The following is a 17661-nucleotide window of genomic DNA, read 5'->3' as shown; positions in this document are numbered from 1 at the left end:
ACCGTTTTGCTGCAAACATACCCCGAGATCCGAGTAAAACTGCAACTCGCAGCTTTAATTTTCCGTAGTCTGCGTGGCCTTTTAATTCTGAATGTTTAACAATACCAACAGTTAGGAGACACAACAGGTAATTCACTTCGGGGATCAGGATTTATTTTTATGTCCGTGGGAAAGGTACTCGCACAGACTGGGCGCATCAGCACACAGTGGCTGAGGATGGGAAACTTACAGTATGGGCCACTCGCAAAGATTTGATTTGCACAGCCGGGCAAGTGCTGGCTTAGTGATTTACTCAGCAGGCCACAAATAATCATTGGCAAATGTAAATAGGAAAACAGTCCATAGGAAATAGGTGTTGTGCACCGCAGGACAAGAGTAAGAGGCTGTGCTCTGCACAGCTGGACACCAGCAGGCTTGTTTCTTATGAAGTAGATTACCTGAAGTGAGTTGGGTGGTAGTGCAGTCATGGCTGAAAAAAGCGGAGTTTACTGGCCGCAGGCTCCGGGGGAATGCCTAGAGTTTGTGCAGTTCCCGGCTGTCTGAAAGTAGAGTAGTGGATTCCATGCACCCCTCTGAATGACTTAAGTTGTTTGGCCTTCTTGAACCTCTCATTGGATCATTTGGACGTCTTATTAAATATCCGAGTGGACGGAGTTTTGAATTTTTTTTTATAATTGCTAGTTATATAGCACTTTACCCTCTATAATGTCGCCACAAAACACTAAGAGTAGACTGGGGATGCACTGAAAACAAGTTCAACAAATGAGGAAGGAGTGTGGGAGGTAAAGTGATGGCCCTAAAGCGTCTTTGTATATTACCATACAAAATGATTCTGCTTGGTGGGCAGTCAAATCTAAGCGTCTGGTTGCTAGGGAGGGTGAGAACCGCAGAGGTAGCAAAAGTGTCGGAGTTAAGGGCGAGATGAGCAGGAGTGGATTCAGGGGCCGGACTCAGTTGCCTTTCCTGGAGTCTGTTTGGGTTTGTTTGTATGGCATTTGTAGAAGTTTGATTGGGTAGCTCTAATTTTCTTTGAATGTGTTGAGTTTGGTTCAACCGGACTGGTTTCTGGCTTATTTCTAAGTTTGATGGTTTGGTATATTTTTCTTGGGCTTATTGTTGATTGATTGCCCTTCATTCTGCAGTTTGGTGGGTGTCCGTCTCCCTACTTTACAGAGTTTGACTCGGGGTTGCTTTCCTTGCATCCTTGAGTTCCAGTGTTTGCTTTATCTTCTTTGAGTGACGACCAAGTACTTGGTGGAATTTGTTCTGCCAGTGTTTGTCTGCTTTTAATTGCCTGTTTTTTTCTAAAGTATTCTGTCTAGTGTATTGAGCATAATTATATAAAGCATTTATATATGTGTCCATGTTTAACAAGCATTTGCAATGCAATAGGTCTCGCATTTATAAGAGTTTGAGCTATTGGCATTGTAAAATTACAATGCCTTTTATTTATGTTTTGGTTTTAAAACAAATAAAAGGCATTGAAAATGACAATGTCAGTAGCATAAACTCGCATAAAAGCAGTGTGCGGCGTGCAGCGGTGTGCGGCGTGCAGCGGTGTGCGGCGGACAGCAGTGTTTCGGCGGACAGCAGTGTTTCGTGTAGCAGTGTGAGGCATGCATCACTGTGTGGCGTGCAGCGGCGTGCAGCAGTGTGCGGTGTGCGGCGTGCAGCGGTGTTCGGCGTGCAGCAGTGTGCGGCGTGCAGCAGTGTGCGGCGTGCAGCAGTGTGCGGCGTGCAGCAGTGTGCGGCGTGCAGCAGTGTGCGGCGTGCAGCATTGTGCGGCGTGCAGCATTGTGCGGCGTGCAGCATTGTGCGGCGGCATGCAGCAGCGTGCGGCGGCATGCAGCAGCGTGCGGCGGCATGCAGCAGCGTGCAGCAGCGTGTGGCGGCATGCAGCGGCGTGCAGCGGCGTGCAGCAGCGTGCGGCAGTGTGCGGCAGTGTGCGGCGTGCGGCAGTGTGTGGCGTGGTTTGTAAACAACAAGAAAAGCGGACATCAAAGGAAGGGTGGGAGGGAACGAGCATATGGGGTGTGAGTTATAACGAAAGTTAATGGTTGTAAGAGGGGATGCAGGAAGTGAGGCCGAGCGCGAGCTGGCGAAAGCAGTCTGCTGCTTTCAAGTCCGATGCCAGATGCCAGCTTCGTGCTTGAATGCCTCACATGCACTGGCCATAAACCGCATTCCTAAGGTCTTGTGCCCCTTACTAAATCTCTCTGAATGCGTGAGGCGGCGCACGCGCAGGAAGTAGCTGGTGGCAAATGGAATGCGCGTGGTTGTGCGCGTAACCGCCACCCGATCCGCCTGGGAAGCCTTTGGGAGCATTTCCCCAAGCTTTCTCCTGACTTTCTGGCAGGTCATTCAAAATCCAAGAAAAGAGCAATCGCGTTTTTTATAATCCCAACAATGGCTTAATCCTTCAATTCTGTACCAAACAGAACAAAATTAAACAGGTTTACAATGTGTCCAAAAATGGTAAAATGTGTGTCCAGTTGTGTGAAGGTCTTCTTCTATTTATTGTACATTGCATGAATATAGGATCGAGGTGACCTCGAGGCAAAGTAGCCTGTTTCTGAAGAAAATGTACATTTGTACATCAAACTTACTTATGTATAGCTTGTAATTTCGTTCCAATGTTTCCTTATCTCTTTTTGTCTGTTTCTTTCCCTCTTTGCCAATTTGTCTGTCCCTCTTTCTTTCTTAATTTCGTTTTCATTTTACTCTTAATCTATATTTATCATTGTATGAACAAGACTCCTATTGCAGTTGCACTTCATGTAGTAAACTTTTTTGCAGCCTTAGTCTCTGCTGTTCAGAAGACACATTTTTAACTCGTGGATGTCTAGAAATTGCCCATTGTTGAAGACTGGCATTGTGACATGGTATTTCGTATAAACATTAGGCAAATATCATACTGAAAAAGTGCCGTGATTTTAGTGAAATAAAAAACGTAGTGGTGGTTGCCCACTCTATGATGGGCAATTAGTAACTCATTTCATCAGGAGATCCTGAAGTATGTGTCAGTGGGCAGCCTCCAAATAACCCCCAAAGTCTCACATCCTCATTTTCTATAATGGATCTATCACACTTTTAGGTATGCCAGGAGCATGTTGCAGTTGCAGTGAAGCATTTGTGTATGTTTTTAAAGGTAGTAACTGAAGAAATTTTAGTGTTCGAATTTTTAACTGCTGCCAAATATTGAGCACCAGCTTTAGACTTTCTTGGTATTCTAGCCAACAGCCTATTGGGTTTTGGACTTGTAGTTTCACCTTTAATGTTGTCCGTATGAGCTAAAAAAAGTCCAGCATGAAAACTAATTTTTGGATGAAAAGCTAGGACTGGCAGAATGGGGCCAGTTGCCAGCTAGGTATGAAAACGAGGCAAAATAAAAAGCAAGAATGAACATCATTTTTTGTCTTAGTTTCTTTGCCCCTTACACATTTCTTTCCCATCTTGCTTACAGCAATTCCTGTGTATCAACGTATGGTAGAGCAATGCTTTTGGGCAGTTGTCTAGATATGCCCAGTCATCTCACCTACAATTTTTGGATTGACTGCTGTGTTTTACATAGTGTAAGAAATTGGATAGTTATTTGGGGTGGATGCGGATGCGACTATCTACCTCAAGGAATATTAACCCATAATCAGGATGTACCCTCAAAGTCACTAAATTAGCCTGAGTTCAACCCCTTGATAGCTTTGGCACAGATCAGAGAGGCTTAACTTACAGCAATATTTAAAGTATTTATGCATCTTCAAAGCAGAAATAAAGTTGCATTGCAACACAATAAAAATCCCAAAGCAAATTGGAAAAATAGAGTAAAATGTAATAAACAAAATTACCCCCAAATGATAAAAATCCAGCAAAGTCAAAAATTAGCTTTATTCGATTTTGTTGTAAAATCATAAAAGCACATATTTCATAGAATAGATAAAAACATTAAAGTTTTATATAATAAAATATAGCAACATCACATGTTTACATATATAACATATTCAACAAAAATTGAAATACACATCCCTATCACTATGCATTGTCAATGCTAAAATTAGAAAGGGTTAATCCGTTAAAAAAGATAAAATAAAAAGTCAAATTTCAAACGCTGCAGCCTAGGTTGCCCCTGCCCCCATGGTATTCCTCACTCCTATTGATAATCTCAAATAGGAGGAGACCGATTTTACCACAAGAGCTGTTTCTAATTGCTTCAGTTTACAGTATGCTGCTCTACAACTCCTAATACCCCATTTTATAAGGATCGGCTTCAAAAACCTTTTCCTCGCAATCTCATAGAATTTACAAAAAAGAATGCTGTGAATGTTAGACTGATCGGCTAAATCATCACAGGGGCACTACACTAGTGATTTGGACCAATCATTACAATTGGGAAATGTTAACAGTCTAAAAAAAAGTGCCAACCTGGTCAACAACCACCTCAAAAAAGGACTATGTTCTGACAATAAATACGGTTGAATACCTACATGAAAAATCAATAAATGGTTTTCCAGGGTTGTGCATTTACCCTTTTCAGCAAGCCTCCTTTTATTCTGTAAAAATTCCAAGATCATTTTTTTGAGTGTGCGTTTTGGGACCGTTTCTAGGCAAATTGGGTTATCAAAATATTCTTTATGCCCAAATCCGATGCCATGGTTTTGATGTAATGTAACCACTTAATATTTGCAGCTACGTCTAAAGCCAAGCAGTCAGAAACTACATCTCTATTTAAGGATGTTTCTGGTGTTACCCAAATTTTATGCCATAAGAGCAATGGGGAAGATTTAATCGTATCATCAATAAAAGGTATCCCAAGTTCACTATGGCTAAAATAAGTAGACATGGATTTGGGGGCTGCCAACAAATAACAAATACAACGAATTGAAAATGATTTTATCTGGTCTGCTTTGACAATCCCCCAAAGTCCTGCCCCATAGGTGCCAGTAGGAATACATTTTGCTTTATAAATTTGTACAGGCTCCTTGACTGGTCGGCTACCTAATTTCCTGGAGAAATTTAACAGAGCACCGTTGGCCCTACTGAAGGCCAATTTTCTGGCAAACACTGCCCCTTTCCAATTCCCTCTGCTATCAAAATTAAATCCTAGATAGCAGAAGCTGTCAGTATTTTTAATCTTATCTCTTTCCAGCAAAATTGCCTTACTATGTTTTCTAGAGGTGCTACATTTCATAGAATATGTTTTAGAGACGTTAATTACTAGTCCACGAGTGTTCATATAGTCTGAAAATTCGACCACCGCCCTTTGTAGGCCAATAAAGTTACGTGACATTATTACTGCGTTGTCCGCATACAGGAGAATGGGGATGGATGTTCTGCCAACAGCGGGGTAATCAAACTGAAAGTCCCTAAGATGTTGTCCCACGCTATTAATATATAGGGTGAAGAGGAAGGGTGCTAAAATGCACCCTTGTCTAACTCCTCTCTTGATGTTAAATTTATCCGAACAAGCCCCCCCTCTCCCGTAACGTACCCTGGCCCCCGCATCCCTATATAGTTCTCTGATAAATAGAAGGATCTGTTGGTCTACACCCATGTCACTAAGCGTCTTCCATAACATAGAATGATCTACACCGTCAAACGCGGAGCTTAAATCCACAAATGTAATAAATAGGCTTTCCTTCTTGGCATGAGTATACTTTGCAGTCAGCAACGCAAGATTTAAGCCCTGTTCAATTGTGCCCTTGCACTGCAAAAACCATGTTGTAAATTTGATATGATATCTTGATCCTCTGCCCAAACCTGGAGCCTATTAAAAATAATCCTGCCTGCAACCTTCATTAAGGCATCCAAAAGGGATATAGGTCTGTAACATACGAGGTTGTTCCTATCCCCTTTTTTGAAAATGGGTATAACCACTGCCTCTGACCAAGTTGAAATAAAGCCAGAGGCGTTAGCACAATTTAGTACGTTTGTTAATAGAGGTGACAATAGAGATATCTCAGATTTAAATAAATCGATCGGGACTCCATCCGGTCCCGGAGCTTTTCCCGAGGCACTGTCCTTTATGGCCTTAATAACCTCCGCATGTTCAAAAACAACCCCCAGTGGGAATGGGTTTAAGAGTTCCTGGTTATCCATGCCATTATTATGGACAGGGGTGTTAGGGTTCTTGTATAAATTACTAAAATGCGTAACCCAGACAGCCCCCGATATGGCTATGTCAATAATATCTGTGTCTCTACCTGACAGAAAAGGGGCATTTACAGCTCTCCAGAAGGCTACATTATCATTTCTTAAACGAGACTCGTTGAAGTTCTGCCAAATTTCAGTTTTTAACTCCGTTTTTCTTCTGGCTAATGCAACCCTATACAGTTTTCTAGTCTGTCTTACCAGTTCCAATGATCTCAGAGTTTCATGTAAAGCCATTTTCAGATTTTGGTGCGCCTTTGAGCAATTTTTATCAAACCAACTCTTTGTTTTATACGTGCTGGTTTTATATTCTTTGACAACGTTTTTTTGATCTCCACGATTATTGCACCAAAGGCATCAAGAACTTGCTGGTTACTTTCAGACAGAGAGGCAGGTTTGTAGCTGATCGTAAACTTTGATAACCAATTTATGCATAAAGAGTTTTGGATCAACTTTTGCCCAGTTAATGTAATAGCCATTGGTACTGGCCAAATTTATTGGTATATCATGAATAACCTCGGAATTTGGTACTGGACCCTTTTGCCCTAGACAAAAGGAAATAGGATAATGATCACTGTGGGAGGCATCTAATGTCTCCCACGACAAAACTAGGGATCGGTATCTAGAGGATTGAAGGGTAAAGTCAATTATTGAATTTGCCCCTCCCATTAAATGTTGGTTTAAATTTCGCCATTGGCGAACAGCTTTCATTAATATAGCCAAGATCAAACTCGTATGTCAAGGAATTTAATAGATCCCCCAGCCTAGAATGACAAAAATGAGTAGGTATATCTTTCTTATCCTCGGCAAGGTGACAAGTACCGGTAGCATAACTAGTGCATAGGGAGCAATTAAAGTCACCAACCCATAAGAGAGCCAAATCTACATCACCCTTTTTTTCCAACTCTTTCCGTGATTTTCTCAGAGTGACTATTATCTCTTCCCATTGGGAAGCATGGGCATTATTATAAAAATTTATAATGGCCATGTTCTTTATGCCCGGCCAGCTAACTAGTAAAATCTGATAGCAATCTGCCGAGAAACTTAGTGGCTGCAATCCCTGATGTATTGGAAATATAGGTGCATAAGCCCCCTTTGTTTCTACCATGGGTGCTGACATTGGCAGGAGTATTAAAGGTTTGGTATCCCCATAAGTGAGTCTCATGGACCGTCCAGGTTTCCTGGAAACACAAAATATTGTGTTTATTTATAATCTCAAGCCAGTCTAGACGATCCACTTTGTCCTTTAGACCCGCTAAATTCCAGGAAACTATCAACTGGCCATTTTGGAAAGTCTTATGGATGGTATCAGCCAGACCCTCCCTCTGCCCACTATCTATTAAATATTCATTTCTGGCTGTTTTAATGTCAGGAGACCATAGAGGTGTGTCATCTTCCCTCACGTTCTCATCGGTCCAGGTTGTAAGTCAGTCCACTCCCTCAAGACCTGAAAGAGGGGAAAAGCGATTAACAGTGGCAAAGTGTGACATTGGTCTCGCCGTAGGCCTGTTATTATGATGTCTTAATCTCAGTATATTTCCTACTAGGGCCCTTGGGTAGAAATAACTCGGGTCTCTGGTGGAAATACCATCCTCAAAACTCTCTGAATACCAATCCCTAAGATAGTTTGTGGCCCTACGATCCTTGAAATTAATAATAATGATATCCCCATGAAGGTCCTTTGGTCTTCGACCTACCCATTCCAATCTTCTAACATGTAGGATTTCGCCATCTATATTAGGGGGTAGTGGCCTATTCACACTTAGCCAATGTACTACCTTGTTCTTAAGCTTCTGATGGGCTTCAAATTTCCCCTTAGTCAGCTCTGGAACCCCTGTAAGTACAATAACGTAAGGTTCTGCCTCCGGTGGGAGATCTATATAATGAACAGGTCCTTTGAGTTTTTTGTCTAGAAGGGATCTCTTATCAGTGTATCCCTGTTCGTGTTCCTGCTTTTTACCTTGGACTCATAATCTCTCTTCCCTAGGGTTGGTTAACTCAGGGGTCAAGTTCGTAACCTTTTTAGCCGAGATGTTATCATGTATGTGAGGTAAGGGATCTGTGCTATTTGCAGAATTAGTTGAGTTCGGCACTATCCTCGGAACAGTGGGAATTAGATCAAGTCTATTTGCTGACATTTCCTTCAATAAGTTTGTGTTGGCAATACCAGTGTCTTGAATACAACCCAATTGCTCTGCCATTTTCTTTACCCTCTCAATGAGTGGTAACATTAGCGATTTAACCAACTTCTCTGTTTCCCATTAGAGCTTGATGAAAATGTGCAATTAAATGATCTTGGGCAAATGTACTATCTAAGGTGCCTTTGGGTTTTATGGGGCTAATGACCATTTTAGAGTTTTTTGCTCGATTTTCCTTTTTGCTTATTACCTCCCCATTTTCGTTTTATTGGGGGAGCTGAGCATGGTGTTTTCCCAGTAACTTTCTTAATTAGAGGATTGCTCACAGTCACTACTACTTGCTCCTCCATAGAAGTATCAGATTGAGATCCTATGCTAATATCTATAGTATCAAAGTCCCTACTCCTATCTTGTGACTCGGTGAGATCTTGTAATTGTGGGGGGAAAACCAATGTCACTTATTAAATCTCTATCTGTAGCTTGGTTAGACGGAGTGGTAGCTAGCTGTATGGATCCCAGGGAGGAACGTTTGTTTAACAGTTCAGAGGACAGGCGCCGCTCAGTAAGCACGATTTCGCGTTCCAAGACTGAAGCAGCCCTGATCATGAACTGGTCTAGAGTACCTCTAACTGACCCACCCACCAAAGATATCCTACCAGTTTTTATTGTGCCGGGGAAAATACAGCTCAGTATGCAGACACAATTGACAAATACCTTAAAAAGGGGGCATAGGATATACAATTGTTCTATAATCTTACATAGGTGTTCTGAGTAAGTCGAGCCAAGTGGGGTGGGCCAGCCCAGCCTTGACCGGCCTCGGACCGCCACAGACGGCCCGCCCTTTGCCGGGGCTTAGCCCGGCCGGTCCCGTGCGCGTCCTGCAACGCGGAGGAAGCAACGATGATTTAAGCGCCTCCGGGCGGGGAAGTGGGCGTGGGTGGGCGTGTCCGAGTCACCAGGGATTCTGGGATCTGTAGTCCCCCCACTCAGCGGCCGCTTGATGGAAACTGGCAGCGGCGGAGGGGGACAACAGAGAGAGTCACCGCGCACTCACAGCGCGAAGAAAGACAGCATCCGAGGGTCTCTGAGTGCAACAGGGCTCCAGCAGAACTCCCACGTAGAACTGCTCTCTGCAGGTAGGCTCCCCAAAAATCCAGTAAGCTGAACCATAGATTATGCTTCTATATCTATCTAAAGCTTTAAAAAATAAAGTGACATCGATAGTCAATGGCCACAGTAGACCTAGAGCTAGGTTCAATTTAATGCTGACCTCAATGGAGCGTGGCTCGGATACACCAGCCAGGTTTGTCCTTGTCAAAGATTTAACCATCTGACTTTAGTCTTTGAATTCCTAATCCACCACAAAAGTACACTTGGAACCCTACCCCCAGACCCCACCTCCTGACTTCAGGAGAGGCACTTAAAGACTCGCAGGATGTCAGACATGGTCCAATCCTGGTGTACTTGCCAGTAGTCAGCTGGGTATTTGTAGGAAAAGGCCTCGTGGAGCCCGTGCCCCTTTAGCTTTAATGGAAGGTCAGCCATATGACCACTGGAGTCCACTTTTTTGTCCTGTATCCAAAGAAGAACAGGTCCGGTCCTTTAGGGCACTTCTCAGGTCACAGACAGTAGGTTCAGACTGCTTCTGTTCTTCTGGTCTAAGAGTGTAGTGAAGTCAATGACAGGAGAAGTCACATTTATTCCTGGCACGGGCTAGTGGACGGGAATGACTTCTGAGCATGCCCTAACCAATGGGGTAAAAGTTTCCGGGGACAACCTTACTCACTTTGGACATTTCCAAGTTGGTGAAAGTAGTCGTCCACACTAAACTTGGGCTCTGAAGACTGGGTGTTTTTGTGCGAAATGTACTATGGTAATCCTGGTGTTCGCCCACATCGAACACCAACATCCAGTGTGGGGAGTCACAGTACCACACTGCGCAATAAACGCAGAGCCAGAAGTCTGCTAAGACCCAAGCAGGGTTTCCAGCAACCAGACAGAGGATGCCAAAATAATTGTGTGTCCAGTTTCCTGTCCTTTCAAGTGCTCCCACAGTGTCATTTGTAAAACCCAGCATACTCTTCAAGCAGGATTTGACCCTGTAATGTCAGAAAGGTTGCTCACAAACCCCATATTCTGTCTGGTTCAGAAATGTCCTCTCTGCCCATTCAGGTCAGCCTAGTCTTTGCTTCTTGGAAACACTTCACACTTTTTTTTTTAACGGAGTTGTGTACAGCGCGAACTTGACCTGGTATCGGGTATCATAGCGCTTTACATAGCACCAGTTGCGTTACATGAGGGCACATTAATTTTTGTTAGGCACAGGGAGATTAAGTGATTTGCCCAGAATTGCAGGATGTTCAGTGTCCTTGCCGAGACTCGAACCCGGTTCCCCAGATTCTAGGTCGACTGCTTTAGCCGTTAGGCCAACTACTCTCCCCTGCACTTTGTCTCACCTATTCAGATTTAGCCTCCAGGAGCTTCAGTCAAGGAAATGTTAAACTTATAAACACTAGTTTACCTTATTATTTATTGAATATCTATTATAAATAGTTGTCTAATTATTTATCTAACTAGTCTCGTTCCCAAGATACAGAATTCTGATTTTAATTTGTACCCTGGTTTTCTGCATTGGACAGCTAGGCAGCCACAGTAAAAAGTAGCTTTTTTTTGGTGCTAGTCACTGTAAGGAAATGTTAACAATACATGTCTGCATGTCGTAATTTGAAATGCCATGCACCCTGTCTTGTGGGGTGATTTATTTAATATTTAAGTCAGGTTCTGATCCGTCAAAAGTGTTTTTTGAGAGGTTGAATTGCAGTTTTTACACTGCTACAGGCAGGCTACTCAGCGTAGGCCTGAAGCCTTGTTTGCGCTACTATTGTAGTGGGTGTCACAAAAGATGCTGCAGTCCGCTGACTGGGGGTGAGTGCTTGCAATGTTCAACACTCCGTCCATCATTTCCTTTGGTTTTTGCTTTGTTCGCCATAAGTTGACAGGGTATGCTCAGACGTGAGTCCCTTGCTCACTTTGCCACTGGATTCAAGCAAGCCTGGCTGAAGACGGCTGTAATGCCAGAAACCGGTCCTAGGAAGCTTGTTTCCAGTCCAGGGAAGACATGGCTTGGCAGTTTGGGGCTGGACTGTTCCCATGAGGCACAGGGTCAGACTGATTTGCATATGGCCATGTCTGAACTGGGGTGGCAGAGTGGGCTAAAGAACGGTGATGGATTAAAAACCCAGATCAGTTGACTGGGGGAGAGTGCTTGCAATGTTCAACACTCCGTCCATCATTTCCTTTGGTTTTTGCGCAGTCCACTAGTGACATTTAACTTCCAGACCCTGGGTGCACATTGTACCATATACTAGAGATTTTGAGTCAAGTAAAATATACAAATTGGGAATATGCCAATTCAACCATTTTATAAGGGGAAGCACAGGCACTTTAGTGCTACTGGTTATCTGGGGCAAAGTGTAGAGAGTTCTAAAACTATAGGATCCAGCAAAGGATGAGAAATATGGGGTAATCACACAGAAAAGGCAGATTTCCTATACATAACATAGATCTTTGTGATAAATTAATGAAGACTACTGCAAATTCGTTTTGCCTATATAGGTTAGAGGGTGTCTAGTAGCGCCTATAAAATCCTAAGCTTGTTTGCAGTATTTAAAAATGTATGCGATACTTGCGAGAAAATAGGTTTGTCATTTTGGGAGCCCCAATTAAATTATATTACACAGTAGATGGAGAGTGCCCAAACTTATCGCACATACAAAACAGTGCTTCCTCTCTTGAGTTTAGCCATGTGTCTGTTTTTCCGCTGTTTATTTAGCTGTAGCATGTATTCTCTCAGTAAAAATTGTTCAGTGGTCTCTCCCTGATATTTTTGTGCTTTTAGTGTGGTGTACCTAGAAGGTGTTGGCACACTATGCTTCCTTCAAATACCACATTGGCGCCATTCCTACTTCTGCTCACGGTGCTGGAGTAACTTTTGAGTTTGCTTTCATCAGGATTGCCCTTCGCATTACCTTTTGGTTCCTAGATCTTGGTATGGGCCAGGGCATCTGTTATGTCATGGCTTGAGAGTAATTCACCTATCTGCTCTGTGGGGTGGATCTTTGGGGACAGTCATCTGCTTGACATAGGTCAGGAGGGATTTTGACAGTTGTATTCTCTGAAGTGATATTTTGAGGTGCCATGGGATGTAGGACACCGGGTTACCTAGAAATTCTTGAGCCCCAATAAATTAAACATTGATTTTCTATACTTAATATTGCAACAATGGATATTTCGTGGATTAGTGGTTCTTATGCACTACAAAGACAAACTAGTCATTGTGCACCATCTTGAAACAGCAGCATCTCTGTTCCTATGCAGAGGAGAAGAAGCAGTTCTAATCTTATTCATTCTAGGTTGAGGACTATCTGGAGTGTCCAGTCTTAAGTAGTGCCCTGGGCGTTCCAACTTGGGGTTCTTTAAGGAGTGGCGGGACGGGTGCTCTGTTAGCTGTTTGTCGCCTACCTGGCCCAAGAACCATCTAGATTGTACACATCCTGATTTTAATAGTCCGATCAAATTGAATCTTTCCTATTAGATAATACTTTGGTCCACAGAATCGGACACATGCCGACGAGTATTCTAATCCATGGCTGACGCATATTTAAATGCATCCAGAAGCTCGTTAGATATTTTAGTCCTGTACCTGCTTGCGTCGGCAATCACTCCTCTGTGTTCTAAGGAGGCCTTTTACCACTTCTGATCCAGCAGAGTTCAACCCTTGATGACCGCATTAATGGGCACTTCCGCATGACTACACTGTAACTGACTGCAGTAGGCGCGGTGTAATCTTCAATGCTTAAGAGAGAAAGGAAGGAGTAGTTGTTTTTATCTGTCAGCCTCGCCCCATTATCAACCTATGAACCCTACTCCACCATCACCTCTGACTCCTGCTTGTTAATATTTACCGATTTAGTCTACTGTGCATGGATGGGCATGCCAAAAGATTTTCTGTTCTATCCCTATTCCATGACTTGTGAAATTTTACAATTTCAGGGACAGGGATTTTTCACAATCTGTGTACCAGTATTAGCAGTGGCTGTAAGCCCTTCTTTGTTGGCAGAGAGTGAGTCCGCTCATATAATTTGAATGCAGAATGCTGATGCACATAGTTACAGCTCTGTAAATACAGCATATCTGTGCATTTTTATTACGTTTTTTTAGAACGAGCTCGAACAAACAGTTTGAATGGTGTAGTGTATGGTTTTTGTTACAAGCGGCAGGATGGAAGTACGCTGTTTACCTCCAATTCAGAATCAGTCTGCTCTGCTGAGACAGTGTTGTTTTCTGAGATGCTCTTATGAAGCATCTACATTTCCAGCCACATGTGTAATTTTAGCATGGGAGACTAAACTGGGAATTATCCTAACTGAATGGGTGACCCAGGCAAGCACATGTAGCATAATGTCTAATATTAATGCCAATATTTACAAGGTAGGACATTTTTTAAATTAGTTGTTGTGCCCATGAATGGGGATGGCCCGTCATTTACTGTATCCTCAACACAGGCTTCTTTCCCCACCTTGTGAGTAAACATAAAATGCCATCCTTAGTCTGGCAGTGTAAAGTCCACAACAAGGACGTTCAGGGCATACAAACAAATGAGTGAAAAAGGGTATCTTCCAACCCCTTCTCTACCACAATGTACTTACCCTTTGTCAACTTTTATGGAAGTACTTTCAGAGTCGGCGGGCCAACGGCACCAGGGAAGCCCAGGGAGAGAAGATGCGATTCACTAAAGCGCAAAGAAGTGCAGAAATCTTATAAAATATTGGACTCATCATATACGCCACAATAAAAACATTCGTTCATCTATCTCAGAGTGGGCAGCACCTATATTGCCAAAATATAAGACTATCCAAGACCTATAAGTGAACACTCAAGTCGGAGCAACTACATCATATGAGAACATGTTTATCAATTGAAAATATCTCCAGAGGCACTCATGTCGGACATCTGGCCCTGTCATTGTGTAAACTAAATCGACTAGACTCTGGCTTATCGATCCCCATTCTGCCTCCGCTGCATTAATTTAAAGAAAGCGAGCGGTCCTGAGGAAGGGGGATTCAAGTATATTTATCCACTGAAACGTGCGTCTGCCTGATTACTTTCCAGCTGGCGGCATAACCATGGAAAACAATAAAGGATTTTCGCCATGAGTTACATGCTGCAAGCCATATATAAGTGAATGTGATGTGTGTATGTGTACGTCTGGTATGTGATGACTGTATGTGAGGTTAGATTTTATGTGATAATGGTAAGGGGACCTGCTCAAACATGTTATTTTGTATGTATAAATTGCACAATTATGCTTTATTTGCAAATTTAGGAAATTGTATCAATGTTGAACTATTTATGATCTGCACTGTATATATGAACACAGTAAAATTATAGTTTTAATACCTTAAAAATACAAACTAAAATATGGTATATGAATTTTGCAATATATCTACAAAGGAAGATTAATAATATGAATTAATGCATCTTTGTTGTACCTAGTGATACATCTAGCAAAGTGACAGCCCGTCCGAGCTTAATATAGCCATTGTATAATATATGTTGGTCGAGTGGGAGGTTGTGTATATATTTATAGTACTTTCAGTGAAAACCGCATGTCTAACCTATATCCGTACTACACATTCACGGAGACTGAAACATTAACCCATTTGCCCGATTTTCATAGAAATAGTTAATGATTGTGCTTGTTTGGAAGGTTTGAGACTGTTACTCATTGGCACCTTTTTGATCCATTGTTTACCCAAGTCCAGCTTCTATTGCTGAGAGTAAATCCCTTTAAGTTAATTTATTGCTAAAAGTTTAAACCACAGGACTGAGCCCACTGCTGGTTTTCATTTGCGTGCACACCAGGGTTGCAAAAAAAAATTCTTTAATGGTACCTGCCTTGATTACACTGCCCTTTTTTAGGTCTCGCCTAGCGAAAGCAGCGCATGCGCTGCTCTCGCTATTGCGAGTACCTTTTCGAATCGATTCTGCGGAGCACTCGCATGCACGCGTCTGCATGGACAAACTCTCCACCTGTCCATAGCAGACAGCATGCACGTGTCCGTCGGACTGTGGACAGCCCGATGCCATCTTCCGATGCTTTCGTTGTCATAGCAACGAAAAAGCGATTGGTCATTCTTTTACGGCCGCTTGAGTCCGCCGGTAGGGTTTGATCATTGACACGGCTCACTCCTTCACACATGCTCACTTACTCCCACTCACATAGTCATTCATTGGTGAGACTCTTGTCAACAGTTACCTCCCACAAACCTCGCTGAGCACTGACAGAGTAGGCTGCCGTACATAAGAAGACCAGGAGTGGCACGCCACTGTACAGAGCAGTAGTGAAGACAAAAACATAAAGGCAAAAACACGCAGCGCCTCACTCGTGCTTTGTCCCGCCTCCTCCTCTCATTGGGCTTACTGTTTGAATGGGTGAACCAGAGAGCTGATGAGAAGAAGGGATCTTTGAGGCTGGACTCTCCACGATCAGGATCAGAGCAAGCCAGCTGCATGCTCAGAACCTGGGCATAAACTCTACTTTTGGCAACACACCTGTTGCTGCTATTTTATATATGTACAAACTTTTGTGGATGGGGTACTCGGACACACGATCACAATAGTGTTGCTGGGCAATGCGCACTCCGGGCGCCTTTACGATCACGCGGTTGCCCCCCCCCCCCCCACCTCCCCACGAGGGTCACGATCGCAGCAGTGCTGCAGGCAAAGGCACACTTGTTGCACCTTGGCGATCACGCTGCTGGCCCCTACGAGGGTCACGATCGCAGCACGTAACTCGGGCCAGCGGCGGTGATACTTCCTCACAGCTGATCACGGGCCGGCAGCGGTGACAGTAGGCACATAGCACTTCTCGGGTTCCTCACGGTCACAAGCAGAGACGAGAACGGGGAAAGCTTCTCTCGGCCACATGGACCCCCCCCCCCCCCCCCGTCAGTGAGTACACCCATTAACTGCAGTGAGGAGTTGTCAGTTACGTGGGGGAGTGAGGGGGGGGTTCGGCGCCCACTCACTCACACTGAGTTCAGAGACCCTAAAAGCACAGTAACAGCACACAGGTATTCAGAGTGTTAGCAATGGGCTGTGCCTATCCCACCTCTAAAGGAATCTTCCATTGGTACGTGATGCTCACATTCTTCCCCCCCCCCATTAAAAAGTGGCGACGGAAAAAACCTTCCGCATTGTGGTATTTAAATTACTTTGTCACTAGATAAAACGCACCAGCGAAATTTAGAGTAGATTCAACAGAAGAGTGAGGGAAGCGGAGGAGGAAACAGGCCGCATCTCTCTCTTCCCCCTCTCAGCTATCACTCCAACGCAGCGCTGGGCCTCTAGGCTCTGCAAAAGCGCTATTTGCGACTCTTCCTCACCCAGACGACAACCCATTGCGTTTTTTGTGTCCGGTTCTGAGAGTGGCGCCTTACACAGTGAGTAATGCCCCTCGCTGCACGTGCAGAATTGAAAGAGGACCTACACCTTTCTGTGCCAGCCCCTTGATGCAGAGGGCACTACACTGCCCGTTTGAACCTGAGGAGATGGTAGCCCTCTCTTTAGATATGCAGCAGGGCTAAATTATTAAAGCCCATCTGGGCAATACAATGATCTACCGCACCCAGACCAACAGTACTTAAGAAGGGCTGAGGCCGGGCGTATCCATAGACACAAGACACATCATGCCATCCCCCGGTCTCCAGCTGAGCATCTCATCCACTACCTCTGTGCCCTGATATGAGATCACAGCATCCACTCACTGTACTGCCACAGATCAATCAGGTGTCAGCAAGCTCTGCCACCACGGAACGTGGTGACACATTAAAACCAGCATTTGCAATGCAATAGAGCTTGCATTTCGGGAGTTTGAGCTATTGCCATTGTAAATGACAATTCCTTTTAAGTTTTTAAAACCTAAATAAAAGGTAGTCATTTACAATGCCAATAGTATTCTCATTTACAATCCCAATAGTTCAAACTCGCGCAATTGCGAGACCTATTGCATTGCAAATGCTTGTTTTTCCATTGGGGTCTTAAGATCTATACATGGGGAACTGGGTATTATGGTGGAAGAGCCAGCAACCTAAAGTTTTTTTAATTCGCATTTCTACCACAGAATGTGTGGGTGTTTGGCTTGTGCGACTTGTGCAGCACTGTATTCACAAACTCGCTCACTACCGAATTAGAACCTTCATATGTTGGCCACTTTAAATCAGCCCACCTAATTGTTACAAATAGTGGTTGTGTTCGCAAAATTCAATCAAATTTTTTTTTTTTTTTTTTTTTATAAAAACCTTTATTTTCAAAAGTCTGG

The 17661-nt window shown here is 43.6% G+C and overlaps 1 protein-coding gene across 13 annotated transcripts in view; it reads left to right on the top strand.

Annotated features, from left to right (window-relative positions):
* Positions 1–17661, top strand: part of RC3H1 (ring finger and CCCH-type domains 1) — a 710644-nt gene that overhangs the window by 35539 nt on the left and 657444 nt on the right. The window lies entirely within an intron of this gene.

Source organism: Triturus cristatus, chromosome 4_2 (genome assembly GCF_964204655.1).
Source record: "Triturus cristatus chromosome 4_2, aTriCri1.1, whole genome shotgun sequence".
NCBI classification, from domain to species: Eukaryota; Metazoa; Chordata; class Amphibia; order Caudata; family Salamandridae; genus Triturus; species Triturus cristatus.
This window is presented reverse-complemented; position numbering and strand designations above follow the sequence as displayed.